The sequence below is a fragment of the Cervus elaphus genome, chromosome 18 (assembly GCF_910594005.1).
Source record: "Cervus elaphus chromosome 18, mCerEla1.1, whole genome shotgun sequence".
Lineage (NCBI taxonomy): Eukaryota > Metazoa > Chordata > Mammalia > Artiodactyla > Cervidae > Cervus > Cervus elaphus.
In genome coordinates, this window is record NC_057832.1 from 88,201,533 (window position 1) to 88,218,906 (window position 17,374).

Below are 17,374 nucleotides of genomic sequence, written 5' to 3' on the forward strand. Positions count from 1 at the left end.
TTTATCAAGGGCTCAAAAACATATTTGTGTGCTAAGTGCTTCTCCAGAGGAAACAGGAATAAAGAGAAGCCACAAGATAATAGGCAACAGTTTAAAACAAGGATGGATTTTAAAATTAAGACATCCAGAAGTAACACATAATTTCCACAATACCACCACAAGTGTTTAAGCAATGGCTAGTGGCCGAGGAGTTTTTGAGGAGATTTTTGTAAACAGTGGAAGAATGTATTAGCTGCCCTTTGAAGACCTTTTCTAACTCTGTAAAAGATGATACATTTTATACACAGTCCAAAATCAGAAGCTCTTGTTTCTGCATTTATTTTCACACTAAAAATAAATCCTAAAGAATACTGGAAAAGTATAGATGCAACACAAGAGCCACAGTATCCAAAATTATTTGTTTGACTTCATGATAGCACCTACATATCAGTTATATGACTACTCAAGAGTTTAGATTATAAATGCTCCGAGTGATGAAAAATATTTTCTTTTCTGAGCAGGAAAATCACAACTGCATCAACAGCACCGTCACCATCACCATACACTCAATGTCATGAAAAGGAACTGGGAACAAGCCTTACTTTAGGAAAAAAAAAAAAAAACAACCCGCTTTGAAGATGAATCATGTAACATATGGACACAGACAGAGCTTGAGAATCCAAGTAAATGAAAGAAGAGAGGAAGGAAACTAATTATAAAAATGCGTTTCAGCAATCTGTAGGAATGCAGGAACTCCAAGAGAGTTGGCTATAACCCCCACTCAGAGAGCTAAAGAAAACTACATAAAAAAACACACAAGAGAAGTACAGAAAAATCAGCCACAGTTATCAAGTTGTTATCATTGTTAATGTAGGTCCTCCCCTCACTTCCATGGGAGAGATACCTGGAATGTTTTAGCTTAAGCCAAATATCACCTGTATTTGGTTAGGCAAGAAAAAGTGCTACTAGTAAAGGCTACTTTAATCAGCTAACAAATGTGATTTCCCCCTTAAACTTCAGATATTAGTATCCTATTCATTACTTTTGGTTTGATTTCATAAAAGCGAGCAGAAAATGACCCGCTGCCCCTGAAGAGGCATAAACATGGCTTGTCTGCCAGCACGCCCTCTTCTTGCGGGAACCACTCTCTCCTACTGCAGTTACAATGGGACTATATAGGGGGCAGGCCGACAAAGCAGGACAAGAGACAGGCTGGCCAGGGTACTCCACTCCTTAAAGGGGTGAGAGAGACTGGCTCTTTGATGAATCTGGAGATGAACGTGGCCACCACACAGTCTGCCAGGACGAAAAAAGCAGCAGCAGAGCTGGGGAAGGAGAGAAAGCCAGCACATTTCTGTTGTGCTTAAGGTAGCCTAAACTGGATTTCTGACTCTTACAACTCAAAGAATGCTAACGGTTTACAGGGTCTCTATTCGTTTCTTACAGCTTAGAAAGGAAGAGTTTCTCACTGCTTAATGGCAGAAGGAAGAGAAAGGGGTCTACGCTGTCTTTGATTAGTTAGTCTTTAATTAATCTAGTACTTCAGTACTAGACATGTGGAAGAATTACAAACAGAAGATTTAGCTCTTATTCCAACTCTCCAAAAAGCCCCATGGCAAATTAGAAAAATTAAGCAAGGCTTGTGGTTAACTTCATTACATTCTAGGAGAAAATCTTTTAAAATCACAGATCTTAAGGACCTGTATCCAGAACTCAAAGAACTCTTAAGACACAGTAAGAAAAATAATCCAATTTTTAAAAACTGGGCAAAAGATTTCAGTAGACACTTCACTAAAGAAAACAGGTGGAAGACTAACCATAAGCACATGCAAAGATACACTATCATTCATTAGAGAAACTCAAATTCTTAAGATACTTATTTATACCCAACAGAACGGCAATAAAATTTTTTTAAACATGATTAACAATTGTTCGTAAAGATGCAGAGAAACAAGAATCCTCAAATATTGCTGGTGGGAACGCAAAAGTGAAGTGAAGTCACTCAGTCGTGCCCGACTCTTTGTGACCCCATGGACTGTAGCCCATCAGGCTCCTCCATCCATGGAATTTTCCAGGCAAGAGTACTGGAGTGGGTTGCCATTTCCTTCTCCAGGGGATCTTCCTGACCCAGGGATCAAACCCAGGTCTCCCGCATTGCAGGCAGACACTTTACCGTCTGAGCCACCAGTGGGAATGCAAAATAATGTATTAAACATCAACCTACCACACAACCTAGAGATTTCACTTTACATTACCAATGAGAAATGAAAACATATGTCCATTAAAGACTTCTACATGAATGTTCATAGCAGGATTATTCATATAACCAAAAAGGGGAAACAATCCAAATGTCCATCAACCAGTAAAAGGATAAGCAAAATGTAGTATACTCAGAATGGGAATTAACTGCAAAGGTGTATAAGAGATTTTACACTGAAGTGATGAAAATGTTTTAAAACTGGATTATGGTAATGGTTTACACAACTCAGTAAAGTTACTAAAAATCACTGTAAATCTAAAATGAGTGAATTTATGGTATGTAAATTACGTCTCAAAAAGTTACTTAGAAAAAGTGAAAAGAGGCGAGAGAAGTCAAAACAGGCAAGCAGAAATTATGAACCTTGACTGGCCCTGGATCAGGAGGAAAAAAACAGCTGTTAAAGACGATAGGCGGCAATTAACAAAATCTGAACTTGGACTAGATATCAGATGATGTCATGAAATTTCTGCCAATTTTCTTAGATATTACAGTAGTAGTGTGGTAATACGGGAGAATGTCTTCATCCTCAGAAGAAGTAAACTCGGAAGTACACAGAGGTGAAATTTCATGTCTCCAACCTTCTTTCAAACAACTCAGAAAAATAAAAGCATCTACACTTAGAAAGGTAAAGCAAATGTAGCACAACAATAATTGGTGAATATAAAGTGATTAGTAACTACTGGCTTTCAACATAGTACTCTTATTAACTTTTTTTTTTTTTTCTTATTAACTTTTTTGTAAACTTTTCAAGGCAGCAAAGACCTACTGGATAGCACAGGGAGCTACAGTCACTGTCCTGGGATAAACCATAATGGAAAAGAATATAAAAAAAAAAAAGAATGTGTGTGTGTATATATATATATCTGAATTATTTTACTGTACAGCAGAAATTAATACAACATTGTAAACCAACTATACTTCAATTAAAAACAATCTTTCAAAGCACAAAGTTGGGGGAAAAGAGTACTCATTTTATATTCTCTCTTTAAACATTGTTTTTATTGAGGTAATATTGGCTTACGACATTATATAAATTTCATCTGTACAACATATGTTTCTACTTCTCCCATATCCTACAATGTGCTCACCAAGAATTTACTTTTCATCTGTCACCATACAGCTGATCCCCTTTCTCTGTTTTGCCCTCACCCCTGCCCCTTCCCTTCTGATAACTAGTATTCTGTTCTCTGTATTCGCTTTAGCTTGATTTCTTCACTTTTTTTTCTTTTTATATTCTAAATGAGTAAAATCAAAAGGTATTTATCTTTCTCTGACCTATTTCACTTAGCATAGTACCCTCAAGGTACATGTTGTCACAAATGGCAAGCTTTCATCTTTTTCATGGCTGAGTAGTATCTTGTGGTATGTGTGTGTCTGTGTATACCACATCTTCTTTACCCATTCATCTGCTGACGGGCATGGAAGCTATTTCTAAATCTTGACAATCATAAATAAGGTGATGAACCTAGCAGTGCATACATGTTTTTGAGTTCATGTTTTCACATTCTCTGGATAAATACCCACAAGTGGAACACCTACATTATATGGTAGCTCTATTCTAGACTTTTTGAGGGGTCTCCATATTATTTTCGATAGTGGCTGCACCAAAAGACGCTTGTTCCTTGGACGAAAAGCTTTGACAAACCTAGACAGTGTATTAAAAAACAGAGAAATCTGTTGCCAACAAACCTTTGTTAACAAAGGTCCATATAGTCAAAGATATGGTTCTTCCAGTAGTCATGAATGGATGTGAGAGTTGGACCATAAAGAAGGCTGAGAGCCAAAGAATTGATGCTTTCAAGCTGTGGTGCTGGAAAAGACTCTTGAGGGTCCCTTGGACAGCAAGGAGATCAAACCAGTCGATCCTAAAGGAAATCAACCTTGAATACTCATTGGAAGGACTGATGCTGAAGCTCCAATACTTTGGCCACCTCATGCAAAGGGTCAACTCATTGGAAAAGATCCTGACACTGGTAAAGATTGAAGGAAGGAGGAGAAGGGGACGACAGATGATGAGATGGTTGTATGGCATCACTGACTCGATGGACATGAATTTGAGCAAACTCCGGGAGATGGTGAAGAACAGGGAAGCCTGGAGTGCTGCAGTCCACGGGTCGCAAACAGTCAGACTTGATTTACTGACTAAACAACAACCAACAATATCTAAGGATCCCCTTTTTCCCGCATCCTTGCCAACACTTGTGGTTTATTGCCTTTTTGATAAAAGTCATTCTAACAGGTGTGAGGTGATATTTCACTGCAGTTTTGATTTGCATGTCCCTAACGGGTGACACTGAACATCTTTTCATGGAGCACTCTCATTTTAAAATGCAAATGTAATAGGACTCACTGATGTAGTTCTCTGTGCATTTTCAGAAAGAGGCACAGAGATAAGGTATACTATCATCTCTTTGGCTGATACAAAGATCAAATGAAATCATATACACAAAAGTGCTAGGTGTCAATTTAAAAGAATTTAGTCACTTACACTTTGTACCTTCCTAGAACAGAAACATAGAATTAAACCTAGCATCATATCTGATTACTCCTGTCTAAAACTGTAGTTCCTCAATTTTGTAGTCAACACTGTACAAACAATTCTTCAAAGCACTGTCAGTGTTCAATATGAATAATTCCCTTTCACCACTCTAATTTGGGTATTTTGTCTTTCTACTTACTATACCACAATCTGTTAACAGTGTACTTTTTAAACAATTTAGAGTTTTAATGGCTTAAATTCAGACACAGTAATTTAAGACAGGAATCCTGTTATGAATCAAAAGGACCGTTTACCTGGAAGTTCAAACAAAAAGCACTGAATTAAACACTTAAAAAGTAAATTTATGTGAATTATAAATTGACAAATTCATCATTAAAAAAAACCAGCCTCCCCATCCCCACCCCAATAAGCAAAGGACATAAAAAGACAGTTGACAGGATAAAAAAAAAATCAATGACTAATGAATGTGCAAAAAGTTCAAACAGTTGTAACCAAATATATATACACAAACTTTAACAAAACAAAACCAAATATATATACACAAACTTTAACAAAACAAAATCAAGGGTGGGTTTAATGATCTGGGCCAAAGCAAAGGACAAGAAAAGATAGAGCAAAAAAAAGGAAGAAAAGATAGAGCAAATGATCAAGTTTTATTTTATTCTGAGGGATCAAGAAAGCTCAGCAAATAAGAACAGATGAAGTAATAGACATAGACACTTATTTTAATTGTAACGTAGACACCTCAAATACTGAGATCTTAAAGACTGACAGGGTAGTGTAGTAAAGTTACCGATAGTCCAAGCACTAAGAGACCAAGGCTGGTGTCCCAGAAAGTTAAGATCTCAGAGGACGGGGATTTTTTGTCACAGGAAAGCGTTTTAGGCAGAAAGATGAAGACGAAATGTCCTCAGACTAAAAAGATGGGGGCAGGGGAAATAAGGCAAAAAAACAGGGAACAGAAAAGATCAGCCAACTGCAAGCCCAGATATCAGGGTAGCAGCATGTAGCAGAGGATGAGACCTGAGGCTCTTCAAGGCAGGAGAGCCCCCAGCCACCACCTGCCCAGGGCTGAACTGTGGACTAAGGAGGCAGCAAGACCCACAGAGAAAAAGGCAACACAGATCCCGGCAAAAACTGGAGACAGACAACTGGCCACAGACCAAGAACACTCACCGGTGGGGCGAGAGCTCCTCAACCTAGAGACCTGCCAGCATTTCTGGGACAACGAAGATGGACTTACAGGTCACACACTGGGATTTGAAGGGACTTCTAGGGAGGAGTTCCTCGGCACAAGGGACAAGAAATTAATAAATATCCCATCACCCTGCACTCCTGGCAAAGGAAATAGAATGACTGAGACAGAAAATGAGATGTGGACTGCAAGTTCACAAAATGGACCTAGATAATCTTGAAATTACAAGAATCTACAGAAAATATGCTACTTGAACTTTCTGGGTGAAGCAGATGGCAGTGAAATGAAAACATTCTCCAGAACACGGGAGATTGAGCACTGGTGTGTGTCCATAACTGCCATGCGAATGGAATGTGCCCAGGACGCCAGCATCTGGTTCCACACTAACATATACCTCCAGCCAGAGGCCTAGATCATTTATAAATGAATTCTGGAGGCCAAATGGACCCAAGCCCTACAAGCTTGCCTACAGTTACCCCACATCTGTGTACCATGGGCCACCCCATGGATAAACTCATCTAATTACAAGTCTGACTTGCCTTATTGACTAAGGACTTAAGCCATAATCATATCAATACAATGTGAGCCTAATCTGCTAGGCACAGAAACCACTTAAAGACCATGCAAGCCTAGAAGGAAACTCTTAGATTTTCATAGACCTATGGCTGCTTTTAACCTGTGGCACCCATGACTTGCTGAGTGAAGATTACAATGAGGTTCGGAAGAATTATATGGAGAGGCGGGGACAGAACTTAGGAATGGTTGTATGAACTGGGAAGCTAAGGATCAGTACCTCACCTTGATTATCATTACACTTTGCTGTTGCCCACTAGGTAAGACAAGCTTCCTGCCTCTCATATCTATTGACATTAAGTATCACAGAAATAGTGAAGGACTGCAGCCATGGCAAGCAATTTCCACAGTTAAATTAATATCTAGTGTAATCTTTATCTTTGTACATGCACAGAAGAGATAATACAATAAAACAATCAGCATCTCTGTCAAAGACACTCCTAACACCACTATTTAACATTGTTCTAGAGATAGTAATCAATGCAATTAGATATGACAGACAGACATATAAACACTGGAAAAGAAAAGGATAAAACCTTTATTTACAGGTGACATAACTATATATCGCAAAGAGTCAGACACGATTGAGTTACTGAACAACAAGTAACCGTATAGCTGGGCCAAAGAGAAGCAATGATAAAATACAATGGATAAGAAAATTCTGTTTATAATAGTAACAACAAAAGACAAAATACAAAATACGTAGGAATAAACAAGAAATGTTCAAAACTTATACAAAGTAAGTATAAATGATTCTGCAGAGACAAAAAAGTGGATTTAAGAAAATGAAAAGATTTCGCTTAAGATTAAGGTGTTCTAAGTTATATAGTAAGTTTAATGTGATCTCAATAAAATAGTAAGCTTTTCAATGGACTTAGACAAACTAATTACTAGAGTTCAAATAAAAAAATAAGACATGCAAGACTAGTAAGGAACGTTGAAGGAGGAGCAATAATGGGGAACTAGCCCTACCAGACATTGAATCATATACAAAGCCTTTATGATTAAAACAGTGTAGTACTTACTGGTACATGAATAGTCAGACATACAAAAGAAACACGCCCAATTGCATATGAAAATCTAGTACATGATAAAGGGGGCAAAGTTTTCTCTTAAAAGTGGCATCAGAACAACTGGAAAGTCATGTGGAAACAATAAAATTAGATCCATTCCTTACATCAAAACAGAAATATACTCCAAATGGATCACAGAGCTGAATGCTCTCTGTATTATAAATAAAATTGTATTAGTACTGAAGAAAGCATGGCTAAATTTCTCTCTAACCTGTGGGCAGCAAAAAGGCTCTCTATGACTAAAAATCTAGATGCAATAAATTTAATACATTTTATTACACAGAAACAAATTATTGCAAGTCAAAAGAAAAAAAAAAACACATGTACCACTAGCAATGCCAAAAGATAACTGGGCAAAGTATCTGCAATATATGGCAAAGCTAAATGACTAATATTCTTAAATATAAAGAAGTTTTAAACTCTGAGGAGAAAAGACCAAAATTTATTTAGAAAGTGAGCAAATAACACGAACAATTTTAAACATACAAAAAAAAAATGGCCCTTAAACATATGGAAAAATGTTCAGTTCACTTCTAATACGAGAAATACAAATTAAAACTACACTGAGATACCATTTCTCATCTTTCAGATTAGCAGAAGCTGCAGTATTCATATACCACAGGTGGGAATTCAAAATACTACAATCCTACAGAAGAAAAATTTGGCAAATCTAACAAATCTTACATATACATTTGCCCTGAAGATATGCTTTCAACAATACAAAGAAACAACGATTAGCATTATAATATCATCTGTAATTGAAAGATACTGGATATTAATTGTAGTGTAGTATGTTAGTCGCTCAGTCCTGTCCAAATCTTTGCGACCCAATGGACTGTAACTCCCCAGGCTCCTTTGTGGAATTCTCCACGTAAGGATACTGGAGTGGGTTGCCATTCCCTTCTCCGGGTGATCTCCCCAACCCTGGGATCAAGCCCTGATCTCCTGCATTGCAGGTAGATTCTTTACCATCTGAGCCACCAGGAATAAGGATGTCATTAAGAACTGAGGAAGTTTGGGAACTTCTGACAAAGTCCTGTGTAGGCTTTTAAGAATGCATGGGTACCTGTAGTTACGAGGTTACTATAGACTGTGGTCAACAAAATTTATAATAGGCTAATGAAGGCACTGTCCATAGTAGAATAAGGTAGATTTTATGGCAGATCACAAGGGGAGCAACTAGCCCAGTCTTGAAAGTTGTTTTTTCGTGTGTTGTTGTTTTGAGAGATGGGGTTGAGAGAAAAAAAATTGAATCAAGATACAATTTTTGGAGAGGTATAAGCTAAACTTATATATGAAATTAAGGATAAAGGGAATTTGGATTTTATTAATTATCAAGAAGGAGGTGTGAAAGGGTTTTAAGCATGGGAGTATCAAGAATGCTCTAACCCCCAAAGTGTGGAGAAAAGATTGGGCAGGGAGACCCCAATCAGAGACTGAAAGGCTGCTACAAGAATCCAGAATAGATCTAGATAGGGCAGCAGAACTAAAGCATCTGCAATCACTCAGTAGCGGGGCAGCCTCATTTTCAATGGATTACTATGCTAGCTTCTCAACTGCACAAGAAAGCAGAGATCCTGAGGTTTAAAAGACTACAATCATGATCTATTTAGAAACTGGGGATCTTTGCCCCACCTTCACAATGTATTTGGGGGTAGAAGTCATTTCATAACCTTGCTGTATTTTATTCTCCAAGATGACATTGACAAACCCTGATATTCAGTTTCAATAAGTGAATTCTGCAATGAAACTGGATCCCAGACTTCAAAGAGATTATGTGTGTCAAGCAATATGTCTATCTACTGAATCTGATACAGGACTCTAGCTGTGGCATATTTAAGAATACTAACGTATTTTGTGGAAGCCTGCTTTTTGGATCAGAGAGAATACCCTCTGATGTAGAGAAATTAAGTTTTCGCCTGCAGATGTAATAAGTCAAAGATGCAAATTCTTTTCTATAATTTATTCAAACATCTTTACGAACTCAAGAGCTTTAATTTCGCTTTTTCTATATTGTAACCAAATCCTTATGAGTGCAATGAAGTAGTAAGAAAGATGTTTTAGAGCTAAAGAAAAAAAAGAATAATAACTGTTACTAGTGGGGGCTGGAGGATAATTTCCTGTATCTCCTTCGGTCCAAGAAAGAGCTAAAAAACAAGATTTCAGGAAAGGTCACTACAAACAAGCCTCCACCAGTCTTCTTAAATAGGGACTATTCAGCTACTTGAAAGGTAAAAAGTAATCATCAAAGTTGAGTTCCTGATGGTCTACTCTCCCAGGACACTTACACGAACAATGCCCAACCACTTTTTCATCATGGCACATGCAGAAGGGGATAACATATGAAAGATCACAAACAGAAGACTGGCTGCTGTCTGAAGCCACCTGGCCAGGGTCAGTGGTTACCCCAGGCCCCATTTGATGGCCAAGAATACTGAGGAGATCAGTATCTTTGCTATCTTAAAGCTCAGCTAAATCAAAAATTGAATTTTTTTCTCAGTCTTTTAGGATTAATTGCAATAGCCAATGCTCTAAGCAATCATTACTTCAAAATCCTGACAACGTTACTCACTAGTGCCCAGCTTCCAGCAATTAACTTCACTTAGCCTTGGTAAACTATGGAAAAGTTACCTCCTGTAGTGTGGAGATTAAAAATAATACAAGTAAAGTTCTTATCACAGTGCTTGGCAGGCAATCAATGCTATTACCAAGAGGGTTGTTAAAATAAGGGAAATCTGACCTCTGTATAGTGGTTACGTCACTGAGATAAGAAACTGCAGGCTTCGGTCTCCTTAGTGTCTAAAATGAAAAATTTCATAAAACAACGAAAACCATGAACCATCTCCCTACTTCTTGAAAATTACAATCTTTTCCCCATGAATACTCACAGCCTCTTAATCCAATACTTTAAAAGTAACTGTCTTTGCAATCCATGTACTTGTGCATATTACACTGGTACACAGATACAAGAAGTGATACTGATACATTTATGTCTGTTCTGCAGAAGCACAGACATTTGGAGAGAAAAGAAGGTATCAGCGCTTTTTTATCTCAACCTCACTACAGTGAAAATAACCCAACCATCCACAGGCAAAAATTATCTCCCTGATCAAATGGTAGACAATATTCTTTCCTACAATTAGCCCCCTTTCCCTGAAAGCCCTGCAAAGAAAGTGTTGTATGAAGAATTACTTCAAAATAATTGATACAGACGACTGCACACTCCGCAGACACACGGGAGAACAGCATCTGGATCCCTGAAAAATCATGTGAAAGTGGCTATTGGTAAGTCATGTCAAGGTCGTAACAAGAGGACTTGTTATGTCAGACTTCATGTACCCATGGGGAAAAAATGAGCCATTATAAGCAATTTTGCGATGTACCACACTATCCCAACAGTGGTAACTCCAGATTTTCTCTGTTTGATTAAGATAGGGTATGGTTACAAACTCCAAACACAATTTACTATCACCAGGAAATCCTGATAATCCTGGGCAAAAAAGCTCAAGTGGTAAACATTTCCCACTGAATACAAGTTATTATAATGACCAATCACAACACCCCAAATATAATTTTAATATTTCAGAGGAGGAGAGTTTTGGAAGGATGGCAAACGATTCTTCTTGATTTGTCCTTTGACCATACTAAAGAACGGAAAGACAAAGCAAAATTTGCATGTGCCCCAAAACTGAAACAAAAACACAAACAAAAAACCTTAGCCCAACAAAATAAATGACTACTCGAAGGCAACTGTGAGATCACCTATACATTCATTCACTCAGTGAAGAACTGTGTGAATAACTTCTATATTCTGGGCACATGCCATGTAAGCACAGGGATGAGAAAGACATGACTCTGACCCTTAAGAAATTCAAAGACTAAAAATAATGTTTTAAGCATCACGAGTCATTTTATAATATTGCATTAATATAGACAAAAAAGTAAGCTAATAATACACACTGAAATATACTAATAAACATAAGCTAAGAGGAATACCTTTCCTTCAGTGGAAATGAATTTACTAATGAAATGTGTTATTCAATATGTGGAGCATGATTAAAATCGGAATTTATTTCCAGGACAAGAATTAACTCATGACACATATTTTATAACGATCCTCTCCCCGCCTCCCCGCTCCCGACACAATTCGTAAATTAGGTGCTTTTTAGCTTGATAGGTAGGGCGTGGTCCCGGAGTTCTCAAACAACGTCAATGACACTTGGATGAGCTCTCACAAGTCTGGACATTCAGGTTCCCGAGAAAAGGCCAGTCAACTCCCTGATTCTCCCTAAACCTTGAAACAACACTGCCACCTCTCTGCGCCGTCACCTCCGCCCACTTACACACAGATACCCAGCCTGGAGCACACATATCACATCTTTCACTTTTGGAAAACCTTTAGCACGAACCACCGAGGAAACACCCCCTTGCTCAAAACACCCTTATCGCGTCCCCGTTTCAGAGGCTTGATTCTTGACTATTGGCTAAACCTGTACAGGAGCCCAGGACCAGTTATTTAGTTCAGTGCGGACCATCTAATGACTTCAACCTGTAAAACCCATTCCTTTAACTGGCACAAAACCCCACCAGAGATGTTTAAAAAGCAACTGCCCGCAAACAGACAAGGAGTGGAAGAAAGGGAAGGAGGGGAGAGGGGCGGAGTGAGGCGCGGGGACTGCGGCGACGGGTCCCCCAGGTCGCGGGCACCGCCCAGGCGGGGACCTCGGCGCGGCGGGCCAGAGATGCAGGGTGACCTTCCGACGAGGCCAACTCAACGGGGTGCCGGGCTCGGGGGACCTGCCGCAACCGCCCGCTCTCGGCAAGTGCACTAGCCCGCACAGCAGCGAACACGGCGCCCCGGATTCCAGCTCGGGCTCGTCCCGCAGCTGGTTCCCGGGCAGAACGCGGGAGGTGCAATCTCGGCGTCCGGGCCCTGCGCCTGGGCCTCGGATCGCCGCCGCCCAGACACACCCCCGCCGCCGCCCGGGCGGCCCCAATCCCTCCCGTGTCGGCCCTGGTGGGCACCACTCACCTGCACCGCAAGCCAGTCAGCCGCCCCGTGGGCTCCGGAAGCCGCGGCTGAGCTGGCTCCAGCCGGATAGTGCTCCGCTCTTGTAGTCTAGGAGGCTCCGCGCCGGGAGCGGCAAAAGGAGGAGTCCGACAGGCGGCGGTGGAGCCTGGGCGGCAGGAGGAGGTGGAGGAGGACTCCGGGCGCTCGGCTCTCGGGAGATCCACCCTCCTCCTGGCCGCTCTGCAGCAGCTGCCGCCGATCACTTCCGGGGCGCTGGGGAGTGGGGCGGGGCCGGCTGGGAAGCAACTTCCTGTCTGCTAGCGGAGAGGAGGGTGGGGGGCCGGGTCTGGAGAACAATGGCCGGAGGGCGCGGGCTCTCCCGTGTCCACTCTCTGAGTGTTGAAGGCGGGCTTCACGGCCTTTAGGACGGCTCCACCCCCGGCTCTCTGCGCCAGCGAGGTGAAGTCACCTCCCGGGGGCCCGGGAGTGGCCGCGGGTCTCGCAGAGTTTCCCGGATCTCGGCGCCACGACGTCCTTGTCTCTCTTCTGGGGACCAGGAGGGGGTTTTTGGAAGGAGGGGGGAGAGCGAAGGCCGCCATCTTGCTTCTAGAGGGCAGCCCCTTCTCCCGAGGCGTCCTAGGGTGGAGGCAACTCTTCTGTGACCGGGGTTTCCCGAGTGGAGCCGGCGACGTGGCTCGTCGCGGGCCGAATCCCGGGAGATGAGTCAGTCGCCTGCCCTGGCTGGAAGGTCTGGTGGCCGCCCTGGGCCTCTTATCCTCCTGCTGATCCCTAAAGAACTGGCATCGGTGGATAGTCGGATCCTTTGCTGAGGATTCCCGATCCTCCTACGACACTGCGGCTCTGATGTCTGGTGTGGCATTGAGATCAACCCGCAGCCCCATCGTGTAATTTGGGAACCTAAATTGGAAGTAGTTCCACTAAATCGTTTGCTTTATTTAATCCATCCACAGGTTCGAAATAAGAGCGTTAGACTAATACCCGTTAGCAGCTACAGTCTTGTCTCTTGATACTTAACTCCCTTCTCCTCCAGCCTCCCCACCCTCCAACTGAGTACCAACTCGGCTCTTGACACAGTCCATCCAAAGGATGCCCACTCTAATGAAAACAAGTAACTATGGTTGGAAGTGTAGTATATCAAGGTATAGAGAGAAAAGAATGGATGAGTTTACTGAAACTGCTTTAAGCTTTTAAAGGGGATTTTACAGTACCAAAAAGGGGTGGGGTGGCAAATCCAGATCCTGACAAAAAAGGACGTGCAGCAAAGGAACAAATAGTATTGAAAAGTCTGAGTAGTAATTACAGGACTTAAAAGTTCAAGCCTGGGCTGCTGAAAAAGATGAACCTGAAGTAGCAGACAGGAGCCAATCATGAACCGTCTTATGCTGTGCTGAGGCAATGAATAGAGGAATGACCTTGGACAGATTGATAATACAATTTAAATTGGTGGGGGATAGATTAGCTGAGGGGAGGAGCAGGGCAAGCAGAGAGCTTGTAGACCAGGGGCCATTATATAAATCAAGAGAAAAGAATCATAATGTGAGTGGCAGTGAACAACCAAAGATGAATTCCTAAAGTACAGAATGCCAAATGAACTGGTTATGACAATTGATTCGTGGGGGGCAGGTGCTTGCTGGGTAAAAGAATGGAAATGACTGTAATTATGCCTTGTCCTGCTTTTGGGGGGAGGATAAAGGTGTATTTTACAAATAGGGAAGGATTGGGATGGGGTGGGGTGTAGAAAATCACTGCCATTTTGGACCTGGTGGATTTTAAGTGTGGATGGTGCTGTCTAATGGCAGTTGCTGTATATATATCTAGAGCTCTGGGTAGGATGTGGTATGAAGTAACAAACACCACAGGCTTGTATTACCACATTCAAGCGAACTGTGCAGTCTCACTTCATTGAGCACAGATTTAAAACCACTTCTCCTTTCTTCCTACTTTTTCTTGGGGAAAATGGTGAAATATTACATTAAAAAAAATCCCCATGTGGTGATACATACTTAATGATCTTCCAAGGACAATAAAAGTTAGGCTTGTGCCAAGTGCTAAGTCGCTTCAGTCATGACTCTTTGTGATCCCACGAACTGTAGCCCACCAGGCTCCTCTGTCGGTGGGAGTCTCCAGGCAAGACTATTGGAGTGGGTTGACATTTCCTTCTCCAGGGGATCTTTCTGACCCGGGATCGAACCCACATCTCCTGTGTCTCCTGCATTGCAGGCAGATTCTTTAGCACTGAGCCATCTGGGAAGCCTATAAAAGTTAGGCTTGCAAAAGCTGAATATGACAATTATAACTAGTATAGCATAATATTTTTTAAGAGTCTTCTTTTTATTTTTATTAAAAGCAGATGAGTATTTATTTACTTGGCCCCGTGGTACACCATCGGGGATCATAGTTCCCTGACCAGGGATCAAACCTATGTCCTCTGCTTTAGTAGTACAGAGTCTTAACCACTGAACTGTCAGGGAAATCCCTATCTTTGTTACTTTAATTAAATTTTAAAAATTTAATAATTGACAAGGCATTAGTTAAACTGGCCATAGATGGAGGATTGAGGATGGTAGACTGCACAGATATCTATTGAATGGAGAACTAGAAGGATGATGACTTTCAGAAGAGTGAACAATGGAAACACAATGAAAGATAACTTCAAGTTAATTAATGAGCCTGTCTCAGCTGCTTCTTGGTTGTTTACAGCTATGCTAACCTACCTTAAAACAGTCAGAAATAGAATGGATCATTTTTGAGCAGAGGCTTCAGAAAGTCACATGTAGCAAAAGCCCTATAAATAGTAGCTACAGCAACAAACCAAAGACTAATTATTAGTTATAATATATTCCTGCATAACAGCATTTTTTAAATACACACACAAAAATAAACTCTCACCTTTAGTTCTTAGATTATTCAAATACATTATTCTCAATTTTCCTGGAATAGAATTACATTTAGGTGTAGTAAACAACCATGTAATGGATAATACACTGAACTCGAAATGAGAACAATGACCTTGAGGTCCAAAGTTCTTTTCACCATATGACCCCAGCAAAGTCATTTAACCTCTCAGTGCCCTAGTTTCTTTGACTATAAAATAGAGTTAATAATAACTTTCTACCAGTCTGCCTCTCAGAGATATTACAAGAAATGACATATTATATATTGCTTTAAAAGCTCTTTGAGGTACTTGGATGAAAGGGCATAATGGTAAGTATATGTTATTAATAATCAGCACTAAAATCCAGTAGAATGCATGAGCATTTCGAAATTTGCTGCCTGGACAACTCAAAGAACATGAAGGGTTCTGTGTTAAAATATACTTGGATTTCTTCTTAACTTGTTAATTTAATTTTTCTTGTTTATAAACCTACCTTATGTATGAGGAAAAAAGGTAAGAAGTTTTAGTAACTATAATTCTTACATTTGCTTGTAGCTAATTATGCTTTTGGGAGAAGTATAAGGTATGTATGCTTTTGTCAGAATCATGTTTTAGAATTAACGATCAGTCTACTGCAGTCATTTAACTGGAATTTTCTATTAAAGCATTACTCACATCCCCATAGAATAGTAATTTACATGTAGTTAAATGTTTGAGGTATGAAGGTAAGTGCATTCCTGTAAATCTGTCATTTTCATCATTGTTTAATCAAAAATATATAATACATAGTCCTCTGAGGTCTTGTCAAGCATCTATCCCCAAAGTAGATGAAATTTTGCCTCTTAGATTGCTGCCTTCAGTATTTCTCTTTTGAAAGGTGTATGTGTATATAAACATAAATTTAAATATATTCATGGCTATATAATGTGCATATTTATTTTTAGATACCTGCTTATATATCAATTTATAAAAAATATATTAATGAACAATAGATATACATATAGTAATAATAAAACCCTCCTAGATGTATTGGGAGTAAGGTGAGAAAGCAGTTGGTTACTAGCAGTTTATCCCTATTGGTGGAAAAAGAACTCAAAATACAGGTTTTATTATTAGTAGAGTTGTAAATATTGTCTGTAATACCCATGGCATATTAATATTTGTATTTGATTTTGTTTTCATAACAACTTTGTAAGACATGCATTGTTAAAAAAACAGGCTCAGAGTCAGAGGGTTTGAAAATTTACCTAGGGGCTGTAAGACTTGCTACAAATTGTCAAGTAGCCAAGTCAAACTCAATCTCTTATCCTGAGACTCTCAAATTAGCCTTCTTTCTAGGACTTCATAGATTGCTACCAGCTTGATATGGCAATTATGTGCATTTCTGGCTTATGATTGATTGCCTGTTAGAATCTCAGAAATCCAGCCAAACTTAAATTTTTAAAACTTAACCTGCTCTTCTTATGTTTATGGAGATGTCTTTACCACCTTGAAGACAGACATTTTATTTTATTCATCTTCATGGTGTCAGGCGTAAGACGTCAAAATATTTTAGAGATAAAAATAAAAAGTATATTTTGATGATTAGTTGAATAAGGAAAAATATATGATCACCTTAGAAACTTTTAGGTGTGTGTGTCCATTTTCAGCACAGTTAGGTAAAATTTTGTTTTGATTTGTTTTTTAGTTTATGAGACTCTGTTTCCTGCATCACTCGTACTGACATTAGGCCTAAAGGGGTAGGTTTACATAGGTGCTATGACAGTCACTTGTATAATACTATTTCTAATGTTTCTGCCCTAATGTTGTGGCCACTGTAGTGAGAATGCATAAAGAATGGAGGTCTGACATTTAGACTTTATAATCCTGCCCTTCATTTCCACTTCT

The 17,374-nt window shown here is 40.0% G+C and overlaps 1 protein-coding gene across 2 annotated transcripts in view; it reads right to left on the reverse strand.

Moving 5' to 3' along the window:
* The window catches only part of RALA (RAS like proto-oncogene A), a 73,910-nt gene extending 61,036 nt beyond the window's left edge, over window positions 1-12,874 (reverse strand). Inside the window, exon 1 of one of the 2 annotated variants that reach the window (XM_043871942.1) lies at window positions 12,613-12,874. The gene's annotated coding sequence lies outside the window, so the exon portion shown is untranslated. The remainder of the gene's footprint in view (window positions 1-12,612) is intronic. The other variant, XM_043871941.1, reaches the window with a different exon arrangement.
* Window positions 12,875-17,374: the final 4,500 nt, after the last annotated feature.